The following is a 16,281-nucleotide window of genomic DNA, read 5'->3' as shown; positions in this document are numbered from 1 at the left end:
AGAGGTGAAAACTGTCTTACCCTCCTCTTGATCTCGATTGCGTCAGAAGGAAAACTTTGAAGGCAGTTTTCTTGAAACACTGATTTCCTAGACCACTCGACATGCTCTCATAAAAATCATCGATTTCTCCGCACCTGAGTATTTTTATGAGTTGTGTTATGTAATTAGAGGGGAAGAGTAAGAAAGTAATGTCATGTCATTTTCAGAAAATCGACCTCCCCCAACTTTCAGATGCTTTTGCTGTAGCGGGTCACATGTCATCAAACATATTGTCTCACAAATGAATACCAAATCTGTGATACAGTCATGGTGATTATATGGGGCCTATGGTGTTGTTATACTTCAGTAAATAGAAAAAAAAAAGTTAAATGCATGCAAAAAGAAAAAAAAAAATCTTTCAGTGACATGCATGAAATATGGGACAGGGCATTGATTGCCATGTTCCAATTTTCAATGATTTGTCATCTTTACAGGAGGAAAACTTTCTCTTTGATACTCTATATGTTTCAGAGTCTGTAAGACATGGGTTTTTTGCAGTACATGCAGGCTGACATTCAGCTTTTAACCAACTCCAAACTGAGGCTGGCTACAGAGAGGCACTCCTCACACTCAACCATCTCAAATGTAAGTTTCAAACTTGCCCATCTTAACCAGATGGAAACTGGATACAGGCAATAGCTTAAGTTACCTCATTTTTTTATCAAGGGAGGAGGTTGTGAGTGTCTGTGATGAGTGATGGAACACAACGGAAACAACAAATAACCCTTTCTACTCATTCTCCAATGCAATTCCAGACATAAATCATGTCAAAGCATCTTGATATACATTTGACATGATAAGAAAAGGGTCTTCTTCCTACATCACCTTTTCACCCCAGAAGTGAATCTTGAAGCAGTGGATCACTTACACATGGAAACTCTGAGCATCTTTCAATTTCTAGTGTGTAGCCTACATCAGTACCATCATTTTTTTTTTTTTTTCTGGTTGCAAGGTCTGAGAAGCAATAGGTAATCAGGGTAATGACAAGACTCCATTTTCTTGTTGAAAATGCTTTTTATTAGCTCCAATTTCATTTGTATGGTCCAGATGGACATCTCTAAGGTGAATTTCATATACCATTTCAATTATTGTGTTCTTGTGTGAAGTACTTTTGATCAATGATAGTGACACTGATAATGATAATGAATAATAATAACAACAATAATAATAATATGAATAATAATAATAATAATAATGATAATAACTATTTCTTATTAAGCATTTTTACATTTTGATGGGAACAGTTTGACTGAGTTTCTTTTTAAAGGTTTTTTTTTTTTTCTGTATCATATAGATGGAGTTGTTGTATATGGTAGAGTGTTGCAGATAACGGATTTGGCATATGAGAATGTGTACTCGACTGCCTTAGTGTTTGCGCGTGGGACTTGTAGTAATATTTTGCTGTTTTGTGAACAGAGATGATATTTGGAGAGTGTGGTGGTGGTTAGTAAGTGGGATAGGTATTACTGAGCAGTTTGTAATCACTTCGCTCTCTGATGGAAAGCCAGTACAATTGCTTCAGTAAAGGAGCACTACGCAATCTCTTCTTTGTGTCAAGCACCACGCGAGTCGCTTGATCTTGGACTTTTTGGAGTCTTATCTTTATGCTCTTAAGAAAAATGACCTCTTCCCATTTCCCAAAGCTAAGAATAGATAACCAGAACATCATACACATATTGACTGTGTATTTTACAAATATTTGCCTGAGATAGGTAGCATCATGATTTCCTGATTTTTCTCAGAAGAATAAAAAGGACAGCATTCACTCCTCCAGTGTACAAGTTCAAATGGCACGCCTACTGAATCAGGTCATAATTGACACACAGTCTTTGAAAGCCTATTCTCCACGCAAGACTGGCATTATCTGGCACTACGGTTTACTTGTTGTAGTTTTTTTTATAGCATGCATGAACTCTTGCTTACAAAAGAATGCAACACACAATGGTGATTTCCATTGCCACTTTGCTGTACAGTTATATTCTGATGAAATTGCGTGATTGGATGAAAGAGTGATGGGTGACAGGCACTATTGGTGGGAATGGGTGGTTCCCTAGCCTGCTACAGGAATCTCACTAAGAGAACTTTGCACAATGACTCCCGCCAGCACCAATACAAATCTACATGTTTACTCTGGCGCTGACTTGCTCAGTGAGTCTGTATAGCGTCAACCAACCGTCTTAACCGTTATCAGACAAATATCTTTGTCATTGTTAGGGAACTTGTAATAAAAGCAGAATTTTTTATTATATCGTTGCTCTACTATACATTGACACAAGTTCAACTAAACAGCTCTTTCCAGAAGAATTCATGTGAAACATGGATGAAGTGAAGGAATGTTCTAATCTTGCATGCTAATACATCTTGTTTGATGCCGCAGCAATTTGCCAGCTCTTTTGAGCTACATCATTCAATGCTCACAGTATGCAAATATTTCTGGCTATTTCAAGAGGTTGTCCTTGGCAACAACATAAACATTCAACAAGGCTTCTCAGCTATATGTAGCCCAAACAATGTAAAATGTTATTTTCATTTCATGGTTAGATTGCTTGCCTCACAATAAAGCTTGAGAAATTCCTTTACCATAAAACACTGTTCCTGAAAGTCCCACGGTAGCAGAAAAGGCTAGAGAATAGAGACAACCATATTCCATGTTTCTTTTTTTCCTTAGGATAGATAGAAGAGATGAAGATGTATTGTATCATTTGTCCTTGGTGAACATAATCATGTGTATCAAGAGGCTTTTCTTACTATTCTTAATATCTTTTCACCGATAGACCAGGAAGGTCCCAAACTGACCAGGAATATTCTCCATTTTCTATTCCTTTTTATACCTCTTAGCAACAGCTCTTCATGCAGCCACGACAGCAAAGGGTATCGGTTTATGGCGAGCACTTATAAGTATAAGCAGGTGATCTTCAGTTGAATACATATAACAGTATATTCTTTTTATCTTGTTTTCTTTTCATGGTTGTTTTATTTTCTCAACAGCTTTGCATGTACGTTTCTACAAGTATTAATCATTTGATTATGCACAGTGTTTGTATTTTGCAAACACGTATGATTATCAAGACAGAAAAATAATTTTTATCTTCCATGAAAATAAAAATATTATCTTCCATAAAAATAAAAATGTGAGCTGAAGCTCTGTCACATAATCTCATGAGAAATAAACCAGAGTTCTGGTTCATAACCCCGTATGAACATCCCAAATATTGCAACAACTGTGTGTTCTCTGCTTTGTCATTGTGGATGGGTGTGTACAGAGCTGATCAAATACAACACTCCTTGAATTCTTTCAAGCTCTTTTCCTTTGCTTTATGATTACATTAAATGTTTCATCATTCTAGGGGGTGTAAATACTTCCGCCTGTTCATGATTCGTATACAATAGATCATAAATCAAGAAAGCAAATATCAGTAATCTATATGTACTAACATGTAATGTGTCCGAGGCATAATATATAATATAATTTATAATATGATGTATAATACATGTACAACTGTAGGTTACATACCTTTAATATCACTATCTATTTTCCCCCTGCCAAATGCATTTCAGGGCTAATTAATGTCATGGTGATCAAATACTCTTCATCAATTCAGGATAATGGCTTAAATACACTATTCTGGCACTGATAATCAATTGCAACATTAAATTTAGCTCACATCATTATTTGCTCCTTATAGAAATTTTGTGCTTCTTTTCTAGTATTCTTTTTCAATGTTTCATATGATTCTATGATTGGTGTGCACATGCTCTACAGGGGCAAATAAAAAGACAAAAATGTGACATCATAAGTCAGATGACTAGGTATAAAACCAGATCATGGAGGTACTCATGCTGGAACACACTCACCTTTTTTAGTATTAGTAGCTTCAACTACATCATGATGTAAGTACAGAATAACCTAGCAAACATTACCATGATCTGTTAGCTGGTGCAAACATGGCTGCAGACTGCTATCTCCATGGTGACCACATGCATCATTCTAGGTTTCACTACCATGGTATTTTGACAGAAAAAAGGCCCCACCTTAACCTTTTTCCAGTTTCTTTTCTAACTCCCTAGATAGACACAAATATAATCTATTTGATCTAGAGTATGAACTTGATCCTGTCAGTCTTTCATAACACAAGCATCCATCATGGCTGAAATGGTGTGCATTTGTCCAAATCTTTGATCACTGTTTACCACATGACAAGATTTCTTTTGTCATAGGACTGACTTTTTTTCCTCTTTTTTTTCTTTGTTGGTCTGCAAACATGCAAAGTGTAAGCTTGCTGTCTAGCCCTAAATCTGATGGACTGTTGATAGAGCCTAACATTTAATAGGCCTAATATCTGTACATCAGTTCATTTTGAAAACATTCATACATTGCTGCTTTGGTTGATTGCCTGCCTATTCTCACCAAAAAGTGTACTTTGTTCCCTAAAAACTCAGCTAGACCAATTATGAACGCCTGACACCTAAGTCATGACGGTATGCATCTTTGGTATTGAATACAAAGTCAGTCATTGCTGGAGGCAGTGTTGCCAAAGAACACAGCACATTACCTATTGTGACATGACATAATATAACCAACTTGCTATTGGAACAACATTTGTCAACAAGGATGAAAATATTTTGTTTTATAAACATGGAGGTTATGCAGTGAAAATGTGTCACAACATGTAAAATGTACAATTGTGGGAGTAAAAAAAAATAGTGTCTAAAGGCGTAGCATGAACTGGATTAAAATGGTTTAGTTGGGTAGAGTGTGAAAATAGTCAGCAAAGGCTAACATGGATGTAGGACGTACATGAGACAATCAAAATGTCAACTCTCCTCATGAAGGTCCCGCTTTATCACAAATGTACGAAAAGTTGAAACTCAAGAGTTCAACCATGTTTTGTATCATTCAGGCAACTGAGCATTAGTGGTGATGCATCCTAGAATTCAAATTTGTGGAAAACATGTGTTACAATGAGTACACCAGGCCATGGCCTGAAGGATACAACAGGACTAAGCAGAAGACCTGTGACCATAGCATCGAATGGTAATCATATCATTATGTCTACGTAAGTATCGACATGTGTAGTATGCCAAGCCCTACAACTATAGGTCATCTTATGGTGCAGCTTTCAAAGACAAACAGCACATACCCATTTAGCAATGCACTATGGGTTCCTTGAAACAGGACATAAATATTGTCATATTAAATAAATCCTTTTATAACACTAAGACAGCTTCAGTAACATAATTTTGGTCTTCTTCTATTAGTATTTGCGACATTCAAAATGATTAAGGCCAATATCTTGCTGTGTGAATCTGTGTGATTACACTAAGGGAAGAAGGTTGTTATTTACCTCTCTGATACAAGTAGATGGTGTACTGAAAGGTGAAACAGCTTCTGTTACCTGTCCTGATTTATGTAGGAGATATGTCCCATCAAAACTTTGAACTTTTCCTCCCAACTTAAGGATGGCATAACTACTTGAAAGTCCTGTCTTCTCTTTCCATTTTCAGTTGTAGGAGGAAAAAGGCTCAAACCTCAAAGTGTACACCTCCCACCATGGGTTACAATGAAGATCAGGGGTATTGAAAATGATCTTAAGTGTGTATATTCAACACCTTGCATGATAACTGATTTCATTTGGCAAAATCAAATCACAATGTCAGGTCAAAATTCAGAGAAAACATACACAATGTATTGGAATATAAGACCAGAATAGCAGATGATTAGAATCATCTAAATGCATGTTCCACCATTTGCCAAAATAACATTGGTTGAATACACCTCTACTCATCAGACAATCCTACCTAAAAGATATACTTTTTACTAGTATGAGAGATAAACAATATTCCAGACTTTAAGTGGTTGGTCTCAATGTATACCTAAAGGTTTATCTCAGTCTTTGGCTGGGATGAGCAACTGATCTGTCTGTCAAGGGTGGTCCTCAGCTGCAAAGGGAGCTAATTACTTGAGCAAGCGAGGCTAATCTGTTTGGAGAACACTCCTCACCATCCTCACAGACTCGCCTCTATCAATTACTTAATCTTTCCCACAGGCTATTAAACTGATTGTAGCCATAACAGAGAAAAGTCAATCTGAAGACATGAATCACCATCCCCATTCCTTCCTATTTCTTTTCCTCCTTCTCGAGTCACCTTGTCAGAATGTTACAGTCTTTCACGGACACCTTTCAGTAACAAGGAAATCACAGCTTCAAGACTGCTTTTTCTTTTTTAAATAAGCTAATACTAGTTTAGTAATAAATTCATAAAATCAGCACCTATGCTGATCACTGAAAATCATCACATATATTCTTTCAGAAAAAGATTGCCACACTTGTCACTCACATCATTCAACTTCAGTAAATTCATGTCAAGCAGAAAATGTGATTTCCTAAATTATCCACTGGTAAAGTTGCTGATTTAAAGAAGACTGATATTTACATACAGAGGACAAAATCATATTATGCTAATACTTCTGTATTAAATTACTTTATGACACTATGCCCTTTCTAGCATAATTAAATACTTCTGATGAAAATCATGCACTGATAAATAAAACGTCCAAGGAACGTGAATGTATTACTGAACATCATGACAAGAACTGGACACAGCTGAATTATGGCTCTACTTGAGAGAGAACAATGGTGGTTCAATGAATCACCTCATAAATCTTGTGTGGGGTGCTTGTCCTCATGCCCAGCTCAAAGCAAACCAAGTTTTAATTAAAGACAAACACATCTACCTTTGAAAGAGCTTGCTTCATCTTCCAAAGGCCCACTATACAGCTTTGAAAAGATGGCTAAACTCTGTCGTTGTTTTTTCATCTCCTCCTCTGAAATGGAACCATGAAGCTACAGCAGAAATTTACCTAATTATTCATTCTAATAAACATTATGGATAAGTTATAAATCCCTTCCTTCACTGCTAAACTAACTAAAGAATTATTCTCTTCCTCTGAGAAAAATATCATTTTCAGACAGAATGCATGAATCAATGGCTCATTTTGTGACACAGAAACACTGTGGTACGAAGTACGTGTATGTACATGATAGGCCTACATTTTGAATGTGTACATGTGGTTCATACTGTCTAATTAAGTACATGCACTTATTACTTTATTTTTCTGAACATATCAATTTATTTCATTTTCAATAATGTATGTAGTATAAGATTCATTTGGGTTACTGTAAAACAAAGAATGCTTGCAAGCATTTTCATTTCGCAAATTTTGTGAGAGCCAAATTTTGCAAAATTAGAATGTACACAAAAGTTCTTGTCTACCATATATGCATCATATTTTGAAAATGGTTTCATAAAATGATAAATAATTCTATTCAATACATGAGAGACATGAAAAACAAAAATGCATATAAGTAATTAACCTTATTCCCTCGAAAGTAAAATTGTCGAGTTCATAAAAATTCAAAGCATTCAAGATGCCTCACATAAAATTCTTGGACATGCACACCAAATATTGCAAGCAAACTTCATAATATGTATTCCTTTTAAACACAAACAAAAACAACAACAAAAAATCAATGCAGCAAGTGTGTACTCAACATTATGTGTAAACTGTCTGAATCCAAGGAAGATCTAATGTACAATGGATTTACACAACCCAATATCATCTCAATGCGTACTCTGCTCAGTAAGTACTCCTGCTGTAGTACGACTACAGAGTCCTTCTACACATAGCACACAAGGCTTGTTCTTCCCACAGCTACTTCAACATTCGTAGCAGGACACCAATTTGCAGGTACTGGAATGCACTAGCAAATGTAACTCAAATTGCCCCGACAAATAACGCCCCTACCTCATCACATAAATCACTTGGTGGTGGATCAGTAAGGTTCCATCTAAACATCCAGCAAGAGATGTGAGGGCGGGAGTAGATTGAAGACAAAAGCCACCACTAATAGTTCAGTCCCATTGGAGATACAAGATTCCAGCGTCAGTGTACGCCAGAAAATGTAAATTGCAAAGATAATAAAACAAGCAGGAAATGAAAGCACACTGCCTTGGCAGAGAGAGATATGGGACAGACAGCGAAGGGTGCCCTTTTCTGGAAATCTTCTGGCAGATGTAATCAAATGGAGACAATCTGCGGAGAAGTTAATAGAAATCAATCAAGAAGAGCTTTAGTCTTCTCCTCATTAGATGTAGATCTGTTTATGCAAGACGCTGGGCCCGGAGTTCTTGAGTGGATTTTGGAAAGTATCTTTGGATATGACACACATGGACTTGCAGTTTATCATTGCCTTGAATAGCTATTCATACTTCTGTAACCAAGAAATGTATAATTTCTCTAGTGGCTCTCAGTGCAAGGTATCTGTTTGATGTTTCCTTTCAACGAATCTTTTTAAAAATAGGAAAATTGTCCACATAAAACTGTTCACAGATAGCAGAGCAGCCAATCAGTATATTGCGGTGGATGCGATCAACACACTGGTCCATGAGGCTGATACTGATAACACTTTATACACGCTATCAACGAAACAAAGAATGAGAGATTGCTTGTATAATGCACTATCATGAATGTTGTCATGACGGTATACCACATCTTTCGTTCATGGCATTGTTTTCAATATCATCAACATGATAGCAATGTTATGTTTGGTAACATAACGCTATGAGTAAACAGGATTTCATTGATGAGGGATATAATAACAGTTAGCCTTATATGAGATGCAGATAGTCTGATATTACAGTTTTGTGATACTGAACTAAACACTGATGACATGCATACAGTCAGCTCGTGGGACTCTACCTACAATGTATAAGTCGTTTCCTGCCCTAATGCCCATCGGGATCCCTCCAGGAATTCTTGATTTTGATTGGTTGTTGGGTATTGTTGCCATGGTAGTTACCACTAGATGGCAAAGTTACCATAATAGTAACTTTTATGCAACGGGTCCCTGGTGATTTTATTGATATCCATCTACATAGGCCTACCTTCTCCTGTGAGGCTGCTGACCAATAGTCGTTGAAGCAGAATATATACAGATGTGTAGGTAAATACATCATATTGGTAAGAAATATCATTTGTAACCCCTTGCTTGTTCATGTACATTGTATGAACAAGCAGGAGGCAACAATTTTGAATTTCAGTGTAATCTCATTGGTAAATTATCACTGGGAACATAAATGACTCCTAATTCATATTTCAGAAACTTTGGTCCATCAGATACAGTTCACTTGTGCTCTCTTGTCTATCTGTGATATAAATTAACTGCTGCAGTACGTACAGTGCTGCTAGCTAGTTCAAGTGTGCGCAGCTGTGATGTGTGCAAATGAACAACATGAACAATGCGAAACACAAAACACAATGGGGGTAAAAGACCGTATATTCACGTAATACAGGATATAGGCCCTATTGCATGGTTGATTGACCAATCAGATTACAGAATTCACCATCACTATTTAAAGATAAGTGCGTATACATGTAGGCTTACTGCATTATTCTAAAACTGACATTTATAACTTTTATCTTGAATGTAGATTATACTTGCAGTGAGTCATGGAAAAAATGATATGAACAGGAGTGGACTAAACTTATTCACAATTTCTAATGCTGCTATAAGTACAACATAATAAAGAAGTCTTGAATGGAGAAAATAAACAAATCACAGTTAGTGCAGATTTATACAGAAATTGGTCAAATATTGCCAGATTTTCATATGCACCACAATTACACTGAGCTACACCATCAAAATAGGCCTTATTTACTGTGTGTTATGTGTGCATTGTGTTATGTGTATGTTATACACTGTATGTGTACAATGTAATACCTGGTTAAAACCGTACACAGATCCATCATGACACATTTCCTCAAAGAGGTACATTGTATCAATCAAATTTGAACAGTTTTCATAGTAATGATTCAATGTGGAAGTAGGCCTACATCTTTATCTTAATATATTGATACTCGAAGAATGTACAGAAAATATACAAACTCTGTACAGTACAACATACAAATCATCAAACACTTTCAAAGCATGAACACCATGGACATACAATGCACTGTAAATATTATTTGTGCTTGAGTTAATGTAGACTACAGAAACGCATGTATTGTAAACAGTGTATAACAATATCATGGTAACTTTTTATGAGTACACTCTGAAATACATTTCAGAGGACAGACACATTCATTTGTGTAAATTGTATATTCAGTGATAGAGAATGAAATTTATATTTCCTAATATTGCCACTAAGCACCAGAATTCATTTATCTATAAACATTAATTACCTAATGAGTGAATGATTACTATCTTATCTGAGTTTTGCATTTCACTGTACTACCTATGGGACACAACCATCTGCTCAATTCCTATCTCTCTGTGAGGGTAAGAAACAAACATCGATATCCAAATATCTTATCTTTACTTTACACACAAAGGACATTGATAGCATGGGAACTTATTAGCTGGTAAATAAGGGCACAGAAAAGTCATTATCAGCTTATAAAAAAAAAAGTATGAAATCTGGCTGTAAAATTTTAATTCCTTCTCTTCACTGTTAGGAATGAATGACGTAGATGGTTGTGACTATGTAATTAACACAGTCTATACATATTACTGTACTACACAGCCGCATGGGCTTAGCCTCAGTGCAATAAAATTACTACAGATCTCTGGCAACACACAGCAGCACAAGCACACTGTATCTATTGTTGAGTTACATATTCTCTTGTAATTATGGGCTTTACTAATATCAGTAAATTAATGTCTCAATCTGACAAAGCCTTACCTTTGAAGTGATATGAACCATTTTTGAATTATCAATAATATAAATCCGTAAAGAGCTTGAATTTAGTCCGACATTAAAGATCCAACAGGATGAGAGATCCACAATGCAATGCACCACTCAGTGAAACAGGAACGCGATAGAGAAAAGCGTTATTTCCTGATTGTACCACGTAAAAAAAGTTTTGACTCAGCGTTGATAGGGCAGACAATGAGTTATATCCTTTCTGAGGCTAAATATGCATGAGAGGAAGAAGGCGCGTGGGGAGCAAACCCCCGAGAGTTGTATGAAACCGGAGTAAGATGGGGGATCGGAGCAGAAGTCGCTAGGAGTAATGGGGGCTGCTTGGACCGTCATGTGAACTGTAGCCATGCCGCCTTAGCTCCCTCATGAGTCATATGAGATTCTTACTACACTAGCACTCTCAGGACAAGATTTTGTGTCGGATGTTGTGATTGGCTGTTTGCATCCACTACTGAGACACACACAAACAACAGCACATCTACATAACTTCATAGCTCACACACGTGGGACTGAAGGAAACAGACACTCAGCCAGTCTTATCTGTTTTTGCAGTCTATGCAGGCTTTTGTCTCTAGCTCACTGGTCAAAAACTGGTGGTCATGGCACGTGGACACTCTTCCCACACAAACCCTTGATCTTTTATTTCATTTTAGTCCACTTTCGTCATAACCAATCATGGGCCTGTTTATTGTGGGATCACCCAAGGATAACAGGTCTCTTTACAACAAGACCTGCTCCAGAATGTAGGATGAATCCTCATTTACAATGTATCTCAATTTTACAAAGAGTAGATTCACAGCTGATATCAGCTTGAGCTCATTTACAGCTCACAGCAATCTCTAGTAAATCTTACAAATATAAACTAAAAACACATCTTGAGACAAAATAACTGTCATGAAATTAGCATGCACTATAATATATATGCTATTAGCACTATATTTGCTATCAGTTATAATTCAATATTAGCACTATATTTGTTATCAGTTATAATTCAATATTTTTTCCCCTTTCCCTGGTATAACTTCAAGGTATACAACAATGTAGGTGCCAAGTTGTAGAGACATAATGCCCAATGTGGTAGACAAACAAATTATACACGAAAGTCCCTTGAAAAAATTGATCCCTTGAAAAAGAGAGACGAAAAGCATTCAAACAGAACATCAGTTAATTTCGGATCTTCCATATAGGCTTCATTTGTCTGTCATTTGAGGGAAATAATCTTCATAATTTAGCATGTACAAGTATGCCAAGTTCTGATGAAAAATGTAAGATGAAATTTGGGGGCTTAGCTAAAATCTGATTTTTTACCAACAGTGTATGCTTCAATATTGCATTAATACTGTGCTACTTGACGACTACTCTTTTGTCTTTTTAAAACCAATCAATCTTTCATCATCTGAAGAAATAAAAACTTTGTTTTGCTAAATTATTGCTGCATTCCATATGTCCTACTCCTACAAACAGACTAAATCCATACCATCAAACATCAGTTAAAAGAGGGTCTAACGATATAGTGCTTGTTTGTATATCGGAGACATCACTCCACCAATCCTGAATGAGTGTATTTTATACTTTCAAGGGTAAAAACTTGTCTAAGCATGTCTTTACAAGTTTATAAGTTCCAACATTCTGTTAGAAAATGCTCACACATGACTAATAGTCATATACTTAAAATCTTTTGTACTTTAAACCTCTTACTTTCTTCAGTCTATCATTCTCATGTGCAGAAGGTACTAAAAATACCACTGAACTTAATGGAAGTTTAGATTTCACACTCTAGGCCATACAGAAGCCTGTGTCATAAAAACCAATCACCATTTTATCTTTGTCATGCAATCAACAATGATACCCTGATGGTTTACTTCCCTATACACTGAAAAGCATCTAGTGCAATACTTCCTGGTCAACCTGTCTCCACTCATTACAGCCTGTTTGTTTGAATTTGGTTCTGTAATATCATATGAAGCTATTCATATAAATACATTGCATGTATATGTGTGTAGTTTATACGAATAAAAAACACAGACAACAAAAAAGTATACATAAAGACACATATCGGATATCCATAAAAATAAGAAACTTACAGAGAACCACCACTTGTGCATACATGTACCACAACATCCCTACTACATTAAAAAATGGATAAATAAGTACAATATACACTCTATCAACTGTTACTATACCCAATGTGCATTGAAGCAATTAAAATGTGCATAATCCATGGATAAAATTCAAACTACTGTACCTTGTGAATTTGGGCCACTATCCTCCAAATATGTAGGCCTATTAGTACACTGTATAATATCATGAGTTAAATGTGTATTGCTCAAACAAGCAAATGGTCCATGAGATCTTACCCATATACAAACCCTGCACATGTGTAATCTTTGTACTTTGCTGTAACTTGTCTGTTATGTGCTTTATATGCATTTGGAACATGCCACATATGGCTGAATTAAGTTTATCCTGGTAACACTGGTTTTTTTTTCACACAGGAAATCAGCGCACCAGTATGCACTCTATGGCAAATGGAAAAAGCGAGCACAGACTGAAGTCACATGTGAAAGTGATTGACCCCAGTAACCCAGGGTCAGCCCTTCTCTCTGTCATGGAAAGAATATCAAGTTTTATCTTCCTGCTGCAGGACAAGCAAAAGATTATCATAATACTCCCATGGGTATGATAAGCTACATTACAACATGAGCCATCCACTGCTTCACTATTAACTCTTTCCACACAAACCCCTTGACTGTGTCTTGAGTGTGGGGATTTTTTCATTGTATTTTATTTGTTTGAATTTATTTTCATACACAATCTTGCCCCATTCCCTGGCAAATAAACAGTGTTTTTTCTTTAATATGTCAATACCAAGAATGATATCTAATCATTCCATTTCTTCATCTTCTGCAAGTTTCCTTCACATCTGAATAAAACAACACAGTGGAACAATCATCCACAAGTACTTTTTATTTGCAAAATATATTGTTAAGATTGATAATATACAATTTCATCATATGGAAAAATTATTTTGAATGATGGCAATCCCATTGCCTGCAACATTCAACAACAACAACAACAACAACAACAACAACAACAACAACAAAAAAAAAAACCCAAACTTCACAAATACTCATCTCACTGTCCGGATGAAAGAAAACCATACTATTTATCTTACTAGACTCCTCAGAGGCACCCAGGGAATTGTAATTTCCACTTTTCCATCAATATTGTTTTACTGGCATAAGTTTACAATGTTTGAATTCTCTCTCGGTGATCAAAGTCCTGATGCAAGGTTCATACAGTATCATAATTGGGAATAGTGTAGATTTCATCTCAATTCACTTTCCCATGGCATCAAAAAACAGAAAGAAATAAAGCCATACTCTATGCATAAACACATACATTCTCCCCTGTTGCCTAACATCTGTTTAGCACATTACGTCACCTTTCAAGGCTTGGGGTGCAAACTCTTACTAGCCAATCACAAGCTTTGTTACATTGCTCGATCATAGTGTGTCATCGGAAAGGGTCTGCTGGTAGCCAGCAACTTTCCGTCATTTCAGTTTGGTAACCATGGCTACAGTTAATCTAGTTGCCATCGCTCTTTTTAGTGTGTGTGATATGCGCAGTACTTGTACAATATGCACTGTACATGTACACAATTATAGGTTGTGCAAGGTGCATGTACACATATCGAAAATGAAACTACAATGTAGCAGCGTGTGAGTCTGTACAACAAACTTTGTCAGCATGAGTACTACATGTAGCTTTAATGAAGACATTAAAGACATAAGATGAAGGGGAGAAGTGACAAAAAAAAGTGGTCACGAAGAGACCAGACTTCAGAATTCAAATCTTGGCATGATACAAAAATTATGAACACTTTATGTAAGTAACACTAGCAGGGATGTGATTTACAATGCTGCATGAATTATACAAATGGTTGAAACCATTATGAGTCAATGTAGATATGACATTTTGGAAGAAAATCATAGAATGACTGCCACAATCCTTACTCTTTAGATGCAAGGTATATCACTGCAGTTATAACCACAAGGTTTCAATGCAAAATTCCCCATTGGTCAAAATTTCCTACAAATATCAAAACAGTCCTATCAGATCCAATTTTATAACTTACAAAGGAGCTATTTGCAAATATTACACACTGCTACATTGTGAAGTTATCCCTCAATGTCTATTGTAAGCTTGTCATTATTTCCATATCAGTTTAAAATGTTTAGCCTTGGGCTATCTGAAAAGTATGCCTTGTATATGCAGAACAGTATATGTGCAGAAGACTGAATGAAGCTTGAGCTACATTGTATAGACACCTTACAGCAGTTTCCACAAAGCTCTTCCCTGCATACACGCAGGGGGGAATGGTATGTTATGTATCTGGAGCACTTCATTTTTCAATGAAACAAGACACTAAAATATGTCATGGGTTAATCAAATGCCAGTATAATAGGCTATCAGATAACTATATTGACATGACATTGGATATTTGTGATGTTCTACCAAGGGAGAATATTTTGCTATAAACATATCATAAATGATGTAAACACCAGAACCATGGTATTTTTTAGTGTAATTAATAGAAAGATTTTAAGCTGCTACTAAAACACCTGCATGCTGCAAAATGGCCACCTTGGAAACTTAAAAGTTATTATTAGTTGTTCTTTAAAGTACTTTGACAAATCTATACTGCCACAACACCTGATGACTTTTGTAATTACTTATGAAAATAAACATGAATGTTCTAACCTTTAAATAAATTGCTAGTTTTGGGAGGTTCAAAGTTCCTCATTAGCATTAATTTAGTTGCCATCTCTACCACTCATTATCTATATAACAGGGGCAGATCCAGGAATTCTGTAAAGGGGAGGCGCCTTTGCAAAATTAAAAGGGGGCGCACGCAGCCCCCCTCCCATTTTTTTCCTTTTACATGTATTTCTTTTGTTTTAATCATAAGTAAAGAGGGGGCGCGCGCCCGGTGCGCTCCCCTCTGGATCCGCCACTGTATAATGTACACAACAGAATAGTAGCACCCACAAGGAATTCTTCTCATTTTTTTTAATTCATTCCTTCAATTCATTATTTCTGAATGTGTGTGGTGTATGTGTGTGCAAATTATTTTCCAATCTGCAGCACTATTTCATGTTTCAATTATCATTCTTGGAATTGTACACAGACAAAGAAAAAAAATATATTAGCCCTCAATACACATTTTGGTTAGCACTGCAGTACGGCACTATGCTCATACCTAGTTTAAAACTTTTTAAAGAAAATGTCAGTAAGTTACAGAATACAATAAAAGAACCTATTTTGACTTCAATATTGTTCTTTTTAAAACAGTCACAACCTCTTAAATGAGAATGGAATACACTAAGAATATCATTGAAGTCAAATGTGTTCATAAAATGGGTTGTTACGAAATAATGCACGAGTAATACATTGTATTGTACATTTCTTAGGTGA

At 36.1% G+C, this 16,281-nt stretch overlaps 1 protein-coding gene across 4 annotated transcripts in view; it reads right to left on the bottom strand.

The window, feature by feature from the left end:
* LOC139737542 (forkhead box protein N3-like) overlaps positions 1 to 16,281 on the bottom strand; it is a 100,732-nt gene that overhangs the window by 55,666 nt on the left and 28,785 nt on the right. Inside the window, exon 1 of one of the 4 annotated variants that reach the window (XM_071648214.1) lies at positions 10,783 to 11,380. The exons of 2 other annotated variants lie outside the window; for them this stretch is intronic. The gene's annotated coding sequence lies outside the window, so the exon portion shown is untranslated. Of the gene's footprint in view, positions 1 to 7,846; positions 7,865 to 10,782; positions 11,381 to 16,281 lie in introns of those variants that run through there. One more of the 4 variants, XM_071648217.1, reaches the window with a different exon arrangement.

This window comes from Diadema antillarum, unplaced genomic scaffold (assembly GCF_040938485.1).
Source record: "Diadema antillarum isolate AM-2024a unplaced genomic scaffold, OU_Dant_1.0 seq00000696_RagTag, whole genome shotgun sequence".
NCBI lineage: Eukaryota > Metazoa > Echinodermata > Echinoidea > Diadematoida > Diadematidae > Diadema > Diadema antillarum.
The sequence above is the reverse complement of the archived record's forward strand: the minus strand, read 5'-3'. Positions and strand labels throughout refer to the sequence as shown.